The sequence below is a fragment of the Myotis myotis genome, unplaced genomic scaffold, assembly GCF_014108235.1.
Source record: "Myotis myotis isolate mMyoMyo1 unplaced genomic scaffold, mMyoMyo1.p scaffold_m19_p_9, whole genome shotgun sequence".
Lineage (NCBI taxonomy): Eukaryota > Metazoa > Chordata > Mammalia > Chiroptera > Vespertilionidae > Myotis > Myotis myotis.
In genome coordinates this window covers 58623675-58640115 of record NW_023416401.1, presented here as the reverse complement: position 1 = coordinate 58640115, position 16441 = coordinate 58623675, and the positions used below count along the sequence as shown (strand labels likewise).

Sequence of the window (16441 nt, the reverse complement as noted above, 5' to 3'; positions counted from 1 at the left end):
TCTCCCATTAAGATTCACACAAAGGAAGAGGTTTCAGATCTTGGGAAGACAAAAAACAAAAGCAAATCCTAAATTTTCACTAAGTCTCTGACTATCAGTTTATTTTCTATTCATTCAGTATATGTTTACCAGTAACTTCCATATACAAGGTTTTATACTGTGTACTTTTGTAGATACAAAATGATTAAGACATGCTTCTGAGGAGCTCATTGTTTACTTGGGAAGATGAATCATACACAAATAAGAATACTACAAAGTAGGCCCACTGGGTATGGCCCAGAGGTTGAGTGTCAACCCATGAACCAAGAAGTTTGATTCCTGGACAGGGCACATTCCCGGGTTGCAGGCTCAATCCCCAGTAGGGGGCATGTAGAAGGCAGCTGGTTGATGTTTCTCTCTTACCGATGTTTCTCTCTATCCCTCTCCTTTGCTCTCTAAAATCAATTAAAATAAACATATTGCCCGGTGGTGTAGCTCAGCAGTTGAGCATCAACCCAGGAACCAAGAGGCCACAGGTTCAATTCCCAGTCAGGACATATACCCAGGTTGTGGGCTCAATCTCCTGTAGGGGGCATGCAGGAGGCAACAGATCAATGATGTTGCTCTCTCATCGATATTTCTATCTCTCTATTGCTCTCCCTTCTCCTCCCCCTAAAAATTAATTTAAAAAAATCTATATATATCCTATCTAATAATAGAGAAACATGGTAATTAACCGTAACTTCGCTACCCTTCCCATTGGCTAATCAGTGAGATAGGCAAATTAATCGCCAGCCAATATGGAGCAAAGCCCATTGGCCCAGGGTAGGAGCAGCCCTCCACGCCACCGGGCTCCCCTCCGCGACACTGCCACCGCGGAGCAACCACTGGCCCGGAGCAGGAGCAGCGAGCGAAGGCCGGCATGGGGAGCGCGGAGAGCAAGCCAGCGTGCTGGCTCCACCCCCGGGAGCCGAGTCCGGCGGCGGGAGTGGAGAACGAAGCCCAATGCAAGGGCCCCTACCAGCGAAGAGCAAAGGCCTGGGTTCCTGCCACCGGAGGAAAACTGGTGCAGCCAGGGGAAGGGGCCCCCAACTGCAAGAAGGCACAAGTTGGGCTTAGGCGGCCGCTTCCCTGCCCCCGCACTCGGCTTCTGCGGTGATCAATCGGTGACCGCAGAAGCCCGGTGCAGCAGGGAAGCGGCCGCCGCCAGTGTCCCCGGCCGGCGCTTCCCTGACCCGCACCCGGCTTCTGAGATGGGTGACGCCTATGTTTGCATGACACATAACTGACTGCCCTCCCTGGAAGCACAGAAGTAGAAGAAGCCCCCAGAAGAAGAAGCCGCCCACCTTTGGTCCAGGCGCCAGTGCCTGCGGCTGGCTGCAGCCCAGGAGACGGACAAGCTACCCGCCCAAGGTCCCAGGCTGCAGCCACCCGGAGAAGCTACCAGTCCTGTGGTCCAGGGCACCAGCGCCTGTGGCCAGGGAAACAGGTTCCCTCTTCTCCGACTACAGTCATTACTTCAATATTCCCCTTCTGAATTTCTCTCCTGTGCTGCAACCCAACTCACTTTTCTTCGGAAGGATACAGAACAGAGAGAGCAGTGTTAAAACTTACATTTTTAAGCCGGTAAGGTTGGTACTTAAACATATAAATGGAAAACTAGAGTCTTCCTTAAGGTAACAAAGGCTACAAAGGACAGGGACAGCGCATGACCTATTATATCCAGCAATCCATATGGGGACTAAAAACTTTGCAATGATGACAATTACTGAAGATATGAATCAACTAAAATAGTTGACAGGGACAATTCTTCCATCTTTGAAAATATCTACATCATATCTGTTTAAATAGATTTTCATCTGCATAATATAACACATTCTGACAAGACCACCACCACTGCCACCAATGTGGTCAGTCAGTGTTGTGCGCATAAATGTTTAATAACTGAGGGACCCCCCCCCCCAAGTGCACAAATTTTGTGCACCGGGCTACTAGTCCTATCTAATAAAAGAGAAACATGGTATTTGGCGTATGACCGCTACCCTTCCCATTGGCTAATCAGGGCGATATGCAAATTAACTGCCAGCCAAGATGGCAGCCGGCAGCCAGGCAGCTTGAAACTAACATGAGGCTTGCTTGCTTCAGTGACGGAGGACTCCAACATTCCCCGCCTGCACCTGCCACTGCAGGCCTCTGAGCTGCAACTCTAAGCAACTATGTAACAAATATAGAAGCTAAACAAAACCCCAGAAACTGCTTTAGTCTGCCAGGCTTCAGCCAGCAGGATCGCAACCTTGTAAGCAAAGGTCAGAAACCTACTTTCAGCAGCGGAGGCCTAAGAGCTGGAGCCAAGCCTCAAAGCTAAAGCTGGCCCAGAATGAAAAAGAAAAAAAAGAAAAAAAGGAGCGGTTGGGAGCTTCAGTCATCCCCCAGTCTGAAAACAGCCCTCAGCCCCTCACCCAGACTGGCCAGGCACCCCCGTGGGGACCCCCACCATGAAGGGTGTGTGACCAGCTGCAAACAGCCATCATCCCCTCACCCAGGCTGGCCAGGCACCCCAGTGGGGACCCCCACCCTGAAGGGTGTGTGACCAGCTGCAAACAGGCTTCATCCCCTCACCCAGGCTGGCCAGGCACCCCAGTGGGGACCCCCACCCTGATCCAGGACACCCTTCAGGGCAAACCAGCCGGCCCCCACCCGTGCACCAGGCCTCTACCCTATATAGTAAAATGGTAATATGCTTCCCAGCACCGGGATCAGCGGAGCCGCGAGGCCTCCCGGCACCGGGATCAGCATGACAGGGGGCAGCGCCCAAACCCCCTGATCGCCCTGCGGCTCTGTGTGTGACAGGGTGCGGCGCCCCAACCCCCTGATCAGCCCTGCTCTGTGCCTGATAGGGGGGAGCTCCCCAACCCCCTGATCGGTCCTGCGGCTCTGTGTGTGACAGGGTGCGGGGCCCCAACCGCCCCCCCCCCCCACGGGCCCTGCTTTGTGTGTGACAGGGTAGAGCCATAACCTCCCCATCGGCCCTGCCCTGAGTGTGAGAGTGGCGGCGCCCCAACCCCCTGATCCGCCCTGCTCTGTGTGTGACAGGGGTCAGCGCCCCAACCCCCTGATTGGCCTTGCTCTGTGCGTGACAGGGTACAGAGCCCCAACCCCCCTGATGGGCCCTGCTCTGTGAGTGACAGGGGGCAGCACCCCAACCCCCTGATTGGCCCTGCTCTGTGCATGACAGGGGGTGGCGCCGCAACCTCCCCATCGACCCTGCCTTGAGTGTGACAGGGGGCGGCGCCCCAACCCCCCAATCGACCCTACCCTGAGCGTGACTGAGGGTGGCATCACAACCTCCCGATCGCCCTGCTCTGTGCATGACAGGGGGCGGCGCCCCAACTCCCCAATCAGCCCTGCTCTGAGCCCGACCAGGGGCTGCACCTAGGGATTGGGCCTGCCCTCTGCCACCCGGGAGCAGGCCTAAGCCAGCAGGTCGTTATCTCCCAAGGGGTCCCAGACTGCGAGAGGGCACAGGCCGGGCTGAGGGACCCCCCTTCCCCCCGAGTGCACAAATTTTTGTGCACCGGGCCTCTAGTATATATATAAAAGCTTAAGTGACCATTTGACCATTCAACTGTAGCCATGATGCACACTGACCACCAGGGGGCAGACGCTCAATGAACAGGCATGGAAACATGGAACAGACTGGTGAATCTCATAGCGAAAGGGGAAGGGGGGAGAGCAGGAAGAGATTAACCAAAGATGTTATATGCATACTAGAGGCCTGGTGCACAGATTTGTGCACTGGTGGGGTCCCTCGGCCTGGCCTGCAGGGATCAGGCCAAAACTGGCAGTCCAACATCCCCCGAGGGGTCCCAGATTTTAAGAGGGCGCAGTCCAGGCCAAGGGACCCCACCGGTGCACGAATCTGTGCACTGGGCCTCTAGTATTAAATAAGTAAGTAAGTAAATAAAATAAACATATTTTTTAATTAATAAATCTTTATTGTTCAGATTATTACAGTTGTTCCTCTTTTTTCCCCCCATAGCTCCCTTCCACCCGGCTCCCACCCCACCCCATGCCCTTACCGCCCCCCCCCATCCTTGTCCATAGGTGTACAATTTTTGTCCAGTCTCTTCCCTCCCCCCACACCCTCTTCCACTCAAGAATTGTCAGCCCACTCCCTTTCTATACCCTTGATTCTATTATATTCACGAGTTTATTCTGTTCATCAGATTTTTTATTCACTTGATTTTTTTTTTTTTTTTACATTTTATTGATTTTTTTTACAGAGAGGAAGGGAGAGAGATAGAGAGTTAGAAACATCGATGAGAGAGAAACATCGATCAGCTGCCTTCTGCACATCTCCTACTGGGGATGTGCCCGCAACCCAGGTACATGCCCTTGACCGGAATCGAACCTGGGACCTTTCAGTCCGCAGGCCGAAGCTCTATCCACTGAGCCAAACCGGTTTAGGCCACTTGATTTTTAGATTCACTTGTTGATAGATATGTATTTGTTGTCACTTTTTCGTTCATAATTTTTATCTTTACCTTTTTCTTCTTCTTCCCTTTCTTTTTTTAAAATATATTTTATTGGTTTTTTACAGAGAGGAAGGGAGAGGGCCAGAGAGCTAGAAACATCGATGAGAGAGAAATATTGAACAGCTGCCTCCTGCACACTCCCCACCGGGGATGTGCCCACAACCAAGGTACATGCCCTTGACTGGAATCAAACCTGGGACTCTTGAGTCTGCAGGCTGATGCTCTATCCACTCAGCCAAACCGGTTAGGGCTTTCTTCCCTTTCTTAAAGAATACCCTTCGGCATTTCATATAATACTGGTTTGGTGGTGATGAACTCCTTTAGCTTTTTCTTGTCTGTGAAGCTCTTTATCTGACCTTCAATTCTAAATGATAGCTTTGCTGGGTAAAGTAATCTTGGTTGTAGGTTCTTGCTATTCATCACTTTGAATATTTCTTGTCACTCCCTTCTGGCCTGCATGGTTTCTGTTGAGAAATCAGCTGACAGTCTTATGGGTACTCCCTTGTAGGTAACTGTTTTTCTCTTGATGCTTTTAAGATTCTCTCTTTGTCTTTTGCCCTTGGCATTTTAATTATGATGTGTCTTGGTGTGGTCCTCTTTGGATTCCTCTTATTTGGGGTTCTTTGCACTTCCTGGACATGTAAGTCTATTTCTTTCACCAGGTAGGGGAAGTTTTCTGTCATTATTTCTTCAAATAGGTTTCAATATCTTGCTCTCTCTCTTCTTCGGGCACCCCTATAATTCGGATGTTGGTACACTTGAAGTGTCCCAGAAGCTCCTTGCACTATCTTCATATTTTTGTATTCTTTTTTCCTTTTGCTTTTCCAGTGGGTGTTTTTTGCTTCTTCGTATTTCAAATTTTTGACTTGATTCTTGGGATCCTCTAGTCCAATGGTCGGCAAACTGCAGCCCCTTGAGTGTGGCTCTTCCACAAAATACCACATGTGGGTGCGCACATCCAGTGCGATTGAAACTTCGTGGCCACACTCACGGGGCCAAAGAGCCGCATGTGGCTCGTGAGCCGCAGTTTGCCGACCTCTGTTCTAGTCTGCTGTTGGATCTCTGTATATTATTCTTTATTTCAGTAAGTATATGCTTAATTTCTAATTGGTCCTTTTTCATATCCTTGAGAGTCTCACTAAATGTCTTGGAGGTTTCTAGAAGATTCTTGAGTAACCTTATAACCATAGTTTTGAACTCTATATCCAGTAGTTTGCTTTCCTCCATTTCTTTCGTTTGTGACATGTTTCTTTGTCTCTGCATTTTGGCTGCTTCCCTGTGTTGATAGAGTGACTTTGTGTGGTAGGTGTCCTATAGGGCCCAGTGGCTCAGCCTCCCTAATTACCTGACACTCTTGGTGCACCTCTTTGTGGGCTGTGTGCACAGTCTTGTTGTACTTAAGTCTTGATTGCTGTTGGTATCACTGGGAAGAATTGACCACCAGGCCAATTGGCTGTGAGGACCAGCTGTGTCTACAATGGGAGAACTGCTGTGCTGGAGACACCCTTATGGAGCAGGCCTTGCTTCAGTGGGGCTTTGATGCTCACTGAGTCTGCCCCTTGAGTGTGTCGCTTATGGATGTGAAGAGTTGTGCTCCGGTATGGTCTCACTCTGACCACTGGCTCTTGGATCTCCAAGGAGGTGCAAAGTCAGCTACTGCCTGAGGCTACCCAGAAGTAGCTACAGAGAGATCTGCAAATTCCTCCTCTTTGGGGTTTAGAAGTGCCCAGATGAGGCACAGCTGTGAGGCAATGAAGGCTGCTGTCTACGCCTTCATTTGGAAGCTTTGGCGCTCTTTGACCCAGCTGCAGTTTGTTAGATTTTAGATTGCAAAAGAACAGGCCATTCATATGCAAAAGCCTCTGCTCACAGCGTGGGTGGGGTTGTAAATTGGGTGGGGCAGGGTTTCAGGGAATCATCAGGGCAGAGCAAACCGCAATGACTGCCAGTCTGCTCTGTCTGGGAGAGGTCCCGGGGTCTCTGTGTCCCTCGGCCCTGTGCAGGAACAGTGATCGCTGCAAGCACCTCTGCGAGAAAGCCGCCCTCGTGTTCCTGTCCCAATGCCAGACAGTCCAGTTTCATCCCGTATGTGTCTGGGTCCCCAGAGTCTCGCCTGGAACTGGAGTTCAGAGCAATTGTGAGCTTGTATCTCCCTCCTGATTGAAAAAGACAACAGCGTACCCAGCTGCCAGCCCCTTTCTCGTGCTTCTGTACCTCCGAACTTCCGCACCTCTGAACCTCCTACCAGTTTCAATGTGCTTTTCTCTTTCCTTCTAGTTGTAGAATTTCCACTCAGTTAGCCTTCCCATGGTTCTGGATGATATCCATTTTGTCTTTTAGTTGTAGTTTTGATGTGGTTGTGCGAGGCAGCAAGTACAAGTGTGTACCTATGCTGCCATCTTGGTTCCTCCAATATATATATTTTTTAAAGAATAATGCAAGGTAGGCTATCCTAATAATTGGAAGAAACATCAATAAAAATGTTATTTTGTGATTTATTGTTGTAGCTATCATTTACATATTGCTTTATAGCTTTTTAAAATTCTTTAATGTGCATTTATCCTTTAGTACTCACTGAGATCTTGTAAGAGAGGTATTTCTCCTCATTCTAGATTAGAAAACATGCTTAGTGAGGATAGTAAGCAAAGTAAAGCAAGTAAATAAAGTAAATGGCAGGGCCAGTATTCAAAGCTGTGCCTCTGTGTTCTAGAAGTTATGCTTTTTTCTCCTCTGGTAAAATTAAGGGAATCAGAGGAATCTGGGGGGAAGGGAGGTGTGAGATTTGTGGATGGGTAAGTTATGACCACGCAGAGAGAGGAAACATAGACAAAATAGCTTAAGTAATGGCATATAGTTAGAAAAAAGCAGAGTAAATCTTAGAAATGAAAACTCACCCAGTGTGATTAGAAAATAAAGGGATGGTGGAAAATGAGACTGGAAAGGTAGGTGGGGGTTTCATTGTATTGGCCTCTAAAACCTGGTGAAGGTGTGTATTCTTCAGGTGGTAAACAAAAACAAGAAAGCAAACAAACAAAAAACAACTGGGAAATTATTGAAGGCTTGTGGACAGAAGGCTGCAGAATTCTTTTTTTAAAATATATTTTTGTTTTATTTTAAATATATTTTTATTAATTTCAGAGAGGAAGAAAATGGGAGAGATAGAAACATCAGTGATGAGGGAGAATCATTGATCCACTGCCTCCTGCATACCCCACACTGAGAATTGAGCCCCCGACCCAGGCATGTGCCCTGACCAGGAATCGAACCACAACCTCCTGGTCCATTGGTCAACGCTCAACCACTGAGCCACACCAGTGGGCTGCAGAATTCTTTTTTTCTCATTTAGTCAATGCTGCCTCGCAGTAGTTCAGGTCCTCATCAGCTCTAACCTAGACTACTAAAATCAGATCTTACTTGCTTTAACCCCCTCAAAAAAATTACCATCAGAATGCTCTTTCTAAAACATGCCAGACTTCTGCCCAGAATGCTTTAGTTCTTCCACTGTTCATAAGATTAAATCCAAATTCCTCAGTATGTAATGAAGACCTTCCACAATCCAGCACCAATCTATATTTTCTCTAGTTTCATCTTCAACCCCTCTTAGTCCATTCAGGTTGCTATAACAAAAATGTCATACAGTGTGTAGCTTAAACAACATTTATTTCTTAGTTCTGGAGACTGGGAAGTTCAAGACCAAGGTACTGGTATATTTGGTATTTGCTGAGGGCCTGCCTTTTGATTCATAGGTGTCCGTTTTCTAGTGTCCCCACCTGTGGAACCAGGGAGAGAGCTCTCTGGAGATCTCTTTTGTAAGGATACTAATCTCATTCATGAGTGCTCTACCTTCATGACCTAATCACCTTCCAAAGTCCCCAATTTCAAATACCATCACATTGGGGATTAGGTTTTAACATATCAGTTTGGAGGCAGGCAACACACTCAGTCTATAGCAGTGATGGCGAACCTATGACACGTGTGTCAGAGGTGACACGCGAACTCATTTTTTTTGGTTGATTTTTCTTTGTTAAATGGCATTTAAATATATAAAATAAATATCAAAAATATAAGTCTTTGTTTTACTATGGTTGCATATATCAAAAAATTTCTATATGTGACACGGCACCATAGTTAAGTTAGGGTTTTTCAAAATGCTGACACGCCGAGCTCAAAAGGTTCGCCATCACTGGTCTATAGTATTCTCCTCCTCTCTCAACCTACCTTGTAGCCCCTCCAAATCACTCTTGTTTTCTCAAATACACTCTGTCCTTTCTTGTCATGCCGATTCATATTATTTTATCTTGTCAAACTCCTATTCATCTTTTGAAACTGAGCTCAAATGTCACTTCTGCTCTGAAGCCATCCATGATTCTCCTATACATAGCGTTTGATAAAATCCAATACCTTGTCATGATAAAAAAAAACAAACAAAACAAAAACAACAACAACAACAAAAACTCAACAAACTAGGAATAGCAGGGAACTTATTTAACCTGATAAAGTTTATCTATTTAAAAAATGCACACCACAGTTTACTTAAATATACACTATGTAAACATACTTAATGACAAAAGACTGACACTTTCTCCCTAAAATCAGACACAAGTCAAGGATTTCCATTCTTCCTACTTCTATTCAACATTGCATTTGAGCCCTAACCGGTTTGGCTCAGTGGATAGAGCGTCAGCTTGCAGACTAAAGGGTCCCAGGTTCGATTCCAGTCAAGGGCATGTACCTTGGTTGCGGGCACATCCCCACTGGGAGGCGTGCAGGAGGAGCTGATCAATCTCTCTCATCGATGTTTCTAATTCTCTATCCCTCTCCCTTCTTCTCTGTAAAAAATCAATAAAATATATTTAAACAAAACAAAACAAAACATTGTATTTGAGGGTGAAATATAAATAAAATGCATCTGGATTGGAAAGGAAGAACTAGAGTATATCTATTCAGAAATGACATGGTTTTATATGTAGAAAATCCTAAAGAATCTGCTAAAAAAAAAAAAAAACCTATTAGAGATAACTAACAAGTTTAACAAGGTTTCAGGATACAACATCAATATTTAAAAATAAATTGTATTCCTATACACTAGCAATGAATAATTCAATAATGAAATTAAGAAGAGAATTCCATTTATAATAGCATGAAACAATAAAATACTTAAGAATAAATTTAACAAAAGAAGTGTGAGATGTGTACACTTAAAGCCACAAATTCTTATTGAAAGAAATTAAAGAAGGCCTAAATAAATGGAAAAACGTCCAGTATTCATTGAACAGAGACTTTCCTGTTAAGAGAGCAATATTTCCTAAACTAATATAGAGATTCAATGAAATCTCTATTAATTCCCATCTGCTTTTCTGCAGAAATTGATACCCTAATCTAAAATTCATATGGAAGTGCAAGAGACCCAGAATTGCTCCTCCCCCCGCAAAAAACAAAACTTGAGTAAAATATTTGAGGACTCACACTTCTTGATTTCAAAAACTTACTGAGAAGCTACAGTGATAAATTCAGTGTTTTACTGGCATAAAGACAGACCTATAGATCAATGGAATAGGACTGAGACTCCAAAAGAAACCCTTCCATTTGTGATCAGTTGATTTTCTACAAGATGCTAAGACAATTCAATGGAGAAGGAATAATCTTTTCAATAAATGGTGCTGGAATAACAGGTTATCAACATAAAAAAATAAATTGGAATCCCAACCTCACACTATCTACAAAAATTAACTTAAAGTAGATCAACGATTTAAATATAAGATCTAAAGCCATAAACTTTTAGAACAAAATGTAGGTGTAAATATTGGCCTTAGATTAGGCAATGATTTCTTAGATCTGCTACAAAAAGCATAAGCAACAACAACAACAAAATAGATAAAATAGAACTCATCAAAATAAAATACTTCTTTGCTTCACAGGACAATACTATCAATAAAGTGAAAAGACACTCCCACAGAATACAAGAAAATATTTGTAAATCATATGTCTGATAAGAACCTAGTATCCAGATATATAAAGAACTCTCATAATCTATCTATATATATAAAAGCCTAAGCCACCGGCCAACCGGCTGATGGCTATGACATGCACTGACCACCAGGGGGCAGACGCTCAATGCAGGAGCTGCTGAGCAACAGCAATGTTATAGAGTGCCCTCTCACACTCTGGAACCCCTTGGGGGATGTTGGGCTGCCAGTTTCAGCCCGATCCCCACTGGGCAGGCCGGGGGACCCCACTGGTGCACGAATCTGTGCACCGGGCCTCTAGTATATATATAAAAGCCCAGCAACCCTTATGGCGGAATGACCAGAACAACCAGTTGCTATGATGCACACTGACCACCAAGAGGCAGACGCTCAACACAGGAGCTACCCCCTAGTGGTCAGTGTGCTCCCACAGCAAGAACACCACTCAGCCAGAAACCGGGCTTATGGCTGGCGAGTGCAGCAGCAGTGGAGGGAGCCTCTCCCGCCCCCACAGCAGTGCTAAGGACCGGCAAGCCATGCAGTAAGGAGCGAGCAGGCAGGTGGTTAGGAGTGAGGAGTCCTGGATTGCGAGAGGGCGCAGGCCGGGCTAAGGGACCCCCCCTGCATGAATTTCATGCATTGGGCCTTTAGTATAACAATAAAAAGACAAATAACCCAATTTAAAAGTAGACACTTTTCAAAGGAGATATACTAGTGATCAATAAGCACATGAAAACATGTTTAATATCATTAGTCATTAAGGAAATGCAAATCAAAACTATAATGAGATACCACTTCACACCATCAAGAAAGGCTACAAAAAACAAAAACAAACACAATTGCCCTAGCTGGTTTGGCTCAGTGGATAGAGCGTCAGCCTGTGGTCTGAAGGGTCTCAGGTTTGATTCCGGTCAAGGGCACATGCCCAGGTTGCAGGCTCAATCCCCAGTAGGGGGCATGCAGGAGGCAGCTAATCAATGATTCTCTCTCATCATTGATGTTTCTATCTCCCTCTCCCTTCTTCTCTGAAATCAATAAAAAAATAAAAATATATTTTAAAAAAACCACAGACAATAGTAAGTGTTGACAAGGATGTGGAGAAAGTGGAAGCCTTATACAATGCTGGTGGGCATGTAAACTGGTAAAGCCACTTCGTAAAACATTTGACAGTTTCAAAAAAGTTAAACAGAGTTACTATATGACTTGGCAGTTCTACTCCTGGTATATATTCAAGAGAATTAAAAATATATAGCTATACAAATACTTGTACATGAATATTCATAACAGCATTATTCATAACAGCCAGAAGGTGGAAACAATCCAAATGTTTATCAATTGATGAATGGATAAATAAAATGTGGTATATTTATATAATGGAATATTATATAGCTATAAAAATGAATGAAATAGTGGTACATGCTACAACATAAATGAGCCTTGAAAATATTATGATGAGTGAAAAAAGAAGCCAGTCATAAAGAACCACATCTTGCCCTAACCAGTTTGGCTTAGTGGATAGAGCGTTGGCCTGCGGAGTGAAGGGTCCCAGGTTCAATTCCAGTCAAGGGCATGTACCTTGGTTGCAGGCACATCCCCAGTAGGGGGTGTGCAGGAGGCAGCTGATAGATCTCTCATCGATGTTTCTAACTCTCTATCCCTCTCCCTTCCGCTCTGTAAAAAATCAATTATATATATATATATATATATATATATATATATATATATATAAAAGAATCACATCTTGTATGATTCCATTTATATGAAATGTCCAGAATAAGCAATCCATAGATAGAGAAAGTAGATTAGTGGTGTCTAGTGCTAGGGGGATGGGGTGGTGACAGAGAGTGGCTGTGAAAAGATACAGGGTTTCTTTTTCGGGTGATGAAAATATTCTAAACTTAGATGGTGGTGATGCATGCACAATTCTAAATATAGTTTAAAATATTAAATTGTATACTTTGGGTGAATTTTATGGTATGGGGATTATATCTCAAAAAAAGATGTTACAAAGTGGTAACAAAATAATCTCAAATACAAAAAGAAAGAAAGAAAGAAAGAAAGAAAGAAAGAAAGAAAGAAAGAAAGAAAGAAAGAAAGCAATAGCTGCTTAAATCAATGGCCAGAACAAATACTAACAATTATTTTTTAAATTAAGACACTGGAGGGTGGGGGGGGCGGGTATGAGAGCATGTGGCAGGGCGGCGGGGGGGGCAGGTGAAGCGGGGGAGAGGTCAATGGGGGGAAAAGGAGACATAAATACTACTATTTGTAATGCTTTAAACAATAAAATAAAATTTAAATAAATAAATAAAAGGATAAAATTAATTAATTAATTTTAAAACCCTCTGGAGTTAGGGAAGGTAAATGCTCTCTTTGTGCTTTTTCAATCCACAATTGATATTTCTCTGAGTCCACAGGAGGCAGAATTATAAAATGTTAGACCTGAGCACTCTAGTACTGAAAGGGAAACTGAGGCTGGGAAAGACTACATGGCCTGTTCTAGGCCCCACAGTTAGCTGGTACAAGAACTGGAGCTGGAACTTGGAACTTCTGACTTTTGACCCTGAGCTTCATCGTGCTGTGAGCCGGGGAAGGAGTCATGAGACGTAGAGGTAAGGAGATTGCTTGCAGTGATCCTCTGAATGTTCATGTCCACATCCAAAAGCAGGAGAGGTAAAGCGGCAGGAAAACAGTGGGCTGAGTAACTGACTTTAGGGATAAAGTATGAGCCTCATTTCCGGGTGGTTCTAACACAGTAGAGAGTAAATAGGAGGTTCATCTGACTATGCTCACACGTGTGAATATTTGTTCATAGCTGTGTGACCCTGGATAAGTCGGAAAAGAAGTTCATAATTTCTACGATAGCTCTGACAGCTAGAATTCAGAGTTCTGAAGCCGAAACAGCTGGCATTTGGGCAACTATCAAGGTCCCAGAAGTCATACTTTTCTGTTTGAAACCACCTCAGAATGTTTGGCTTAGGCCTGTCCCCCAGCAGTCAGACTATTGGAAGTCCAGCTGGAGTTTACAGAAGAACTAAACAAACCTAGACTAAATTTAAACAAGTGACTCCTGGCATCTTCTAAAAGCCTCCTGGGTGGCTTGGCTTCCTGTGCTCCCCTACCTTATAATTCAGTTCAACATCTATGTCTTGATTTTATGTCTCCTGCCAGGTGGTTGCAGGCTTAGGTTACTGTATCCATGCTTCTTCCAATTCAGCCAACTGTTGCTGGGTCCTATTTGATGCACAAAGCTTTATGCTAACTGCCCGCAGGAATGCAGAAATGGGTAAAACATGATTCCTGTCCAGTTCATAGTCTAGAGCAGTGGTTCTCAACCTTCCTAATGCCGTGACCCTTTAATACAGTTCCTCATGTTGTGGTGACCCCCAATTTCATTGTTACAAATTGAACATAATTAAAGCATAGTGATTAATCACAAAAACAATGTGTAATTATATATGTGTTTTCCTATGGTCTTAGGCAACCCCTGTGAAAGGGTCGTTCGACCCCCAAAGGGGTCGCGACCCACAGGCTGAGAACCACTGGTCTAGAGGAAGAGGCATACAAAACAGTTCATTTAACACAGAAGGAATGGGAAGGCTACAAAGTAATCACAAGCGACTGTTGAGAGAAAGGGATCAAGGAAAGCTACGCAGAGGCCACAGATTTCACATGGGCCTTGAAGAAAGAGGAGAATGTCACTAGGTGAAGAGGGGAAAGATGTTTCTCCCCTCGTGGGTAAAATCTTCAAGGGAAGAAATTATATCTTATTTTTTCAACATGTCCCTGACACTCAGAATAACACCTTACAAAAGGAGAGAGCCGTTACAGGTTTGTTCCATGAATGGAAAATGAGTGGATTCTGGACTAATCTCACTGCACAAAGGCAACGGGGGTGAAAGGGCACCTTGTGTTTGGGGAGTAGTAAATGGTCTGATGGGGCTGCTCTGAGTACAGTTTATGGAAGAAATGTTGTGGAGATAAAATGGGACATTTGGATACTAGCTGGCCCTGGTCAGCTAGCTCAGTTGGTTAGAGCATTGTCCCGGTACACCAAGGTTGTGGGTTCAATCTCCGGTCAGGGCACATACAAGAATCAACCAATGAGTGCATAAGTACAAGAAGAAAAATCAATTTCTCTCTCTCTCTCTCTCTCTCTCTGACTCTCAATTAAAAAAATTTAATTTTTAAAAAAAGAATGCCGCCCTAGCCAGTTTGGCTCAGTGGATCGAGCATCAGCCTGTGGACTAAAGGGTCCCAGGTTCAATTCCGGCCAAAGGCATATGCCTGAGTATGGCTCGATCTTCCCCAATAGGGGGCGTGCAGGAGGCAGATGATACTCTCTCATCATTGATATTTCTCTCTCTCCCTTCCTCTCTGAAATCAATAAAAAATATATATATTTTAAAAAGAATGCCACTAATTTATAGTTAATTCCATAGGAAGTAGTTAACTATTTTCTCCTCTAAGAAAATTATACCCTGGTTCATTTTTGTATCTTTAATATCTAGAACAGTGCCAGGATTTAGAAGATAGATGACAAATGGCTTAATGAATGAATGGAAGATTTTTGAGAAAGGAAGTTATTTTATCCAATATCCAACTTACTTTAATAATAATACCTACATTGTAAGTCCGGGGTGAGGAACCTTTTTTCGGCCAATGACTATTTGGGTATTTATAACATCATTGGTGAGCATACAAGATTATCAACTTAAAAATTAGCTTGCTATATTTAGTCAAACATTTAATTAACTCACTCCTAATGGCGTGGCAGGGCCAGACCAAAAGATTTCACAGACCTTATACGGCCCAAGGGCCAGACATTCCCCACCCCTGTGTAAGGCATAAAAATGTCAAATCACTATATTGTACACCTGAAACTAATATAACCAATATAATATTGTATGGCAACTATACTTAAATTTTTTTAAAAAAATAAAAATATGGTTGAATTCTCAAGAAAATAATAATCCCTTGCTTTCATATATAACTTTATAGTTATAGAAAAACTTTTTTCCTATTATCTTATCAAACATTTTTATTCCCCCAAGTGTATTAGGAAAGAAGGACAGAAATTATTCTCATTTCCTGGCAGATGCTATTATTCTCATTTCCAGTGTACAGAAACAAAAACTCTATTTCCCCTAATATCCCTTTGTATATCTAAAAGACTGGTGTATGTGTTCCTGCATGTGACAGGCCTCTCATAAGTAGCTTTAGTCTTGCTCCATGCTCACCATACACAGAACTCCTATATATCCCCGAAAACAGAGATATTTTACTGATTACTTAATGGAAAGCCTGATAAAAAGGTTCATCATAGCCCATACAACAGAAACATAATCAAATTCTTTTTTAGATGTTTCTCTTCTTTTCCCTAAGATTCCTCTTTCTAGCCATCAACTCACCTCTCCTCTTTCTCTTTCTTCTCACAAGCTTGCAACCCCTCCCACCAAAACAAACAACAATAAAACCTTTAAAATGTTTTAGCCTGTCATTTTTCAGTATGTGTGTTCCTTTCTGCAAAACCAAAGTCCTGTAATTTTCTTTAAATTTCCCTAACAATTCCCCTTAGTGTCTCATTTCATCCAGTTACAGGTGAAGAGGGGATGAGATTTGGTCTGTGGGACTCCAGAGAACAGATTAAGGAATAAGAGGAAGGCATAGAGAAATAAGTGTTAGTGCAGTACAACTTTCTAACAGAGCAATGCAATAGTGGAACTGGCTGCTTCACGCCGTAGTGAACTCCCCATCACTGGAAGTATTCAAGCAGGTCAGGCCTAAGTTCTGACCTCCAAAACCACCTGTAACAGCCTGGCATACTTTTAGACAATGATCCTATTTCCCTAAATCTTCTCTTCTCAAGGTTAAACATCTCTGATTCCTTCAAGGGTTGCTTTTCAGGATCTTGGTATTGTTGCTCTAGATTTACCACAATTTATCACGAATTTATTCAAC

General features: G+C 43.7%; 1 protein-coding gene across 1 annotated transcript in view; it reads right to left on the bottom strand.

Moving 5' to 3' along the window:
- The window catches only part of LOC118663539 (ER degradation-enhancing alpha-mannosidase-like protein 2), a 99363-nt gene that overhangs the window by 62747 nt on the left and 20175 nt on the right, over positions 1 to 16441 (bottom strand). The gene's annotated exons all lie outside the window — the stretch shown is intronic.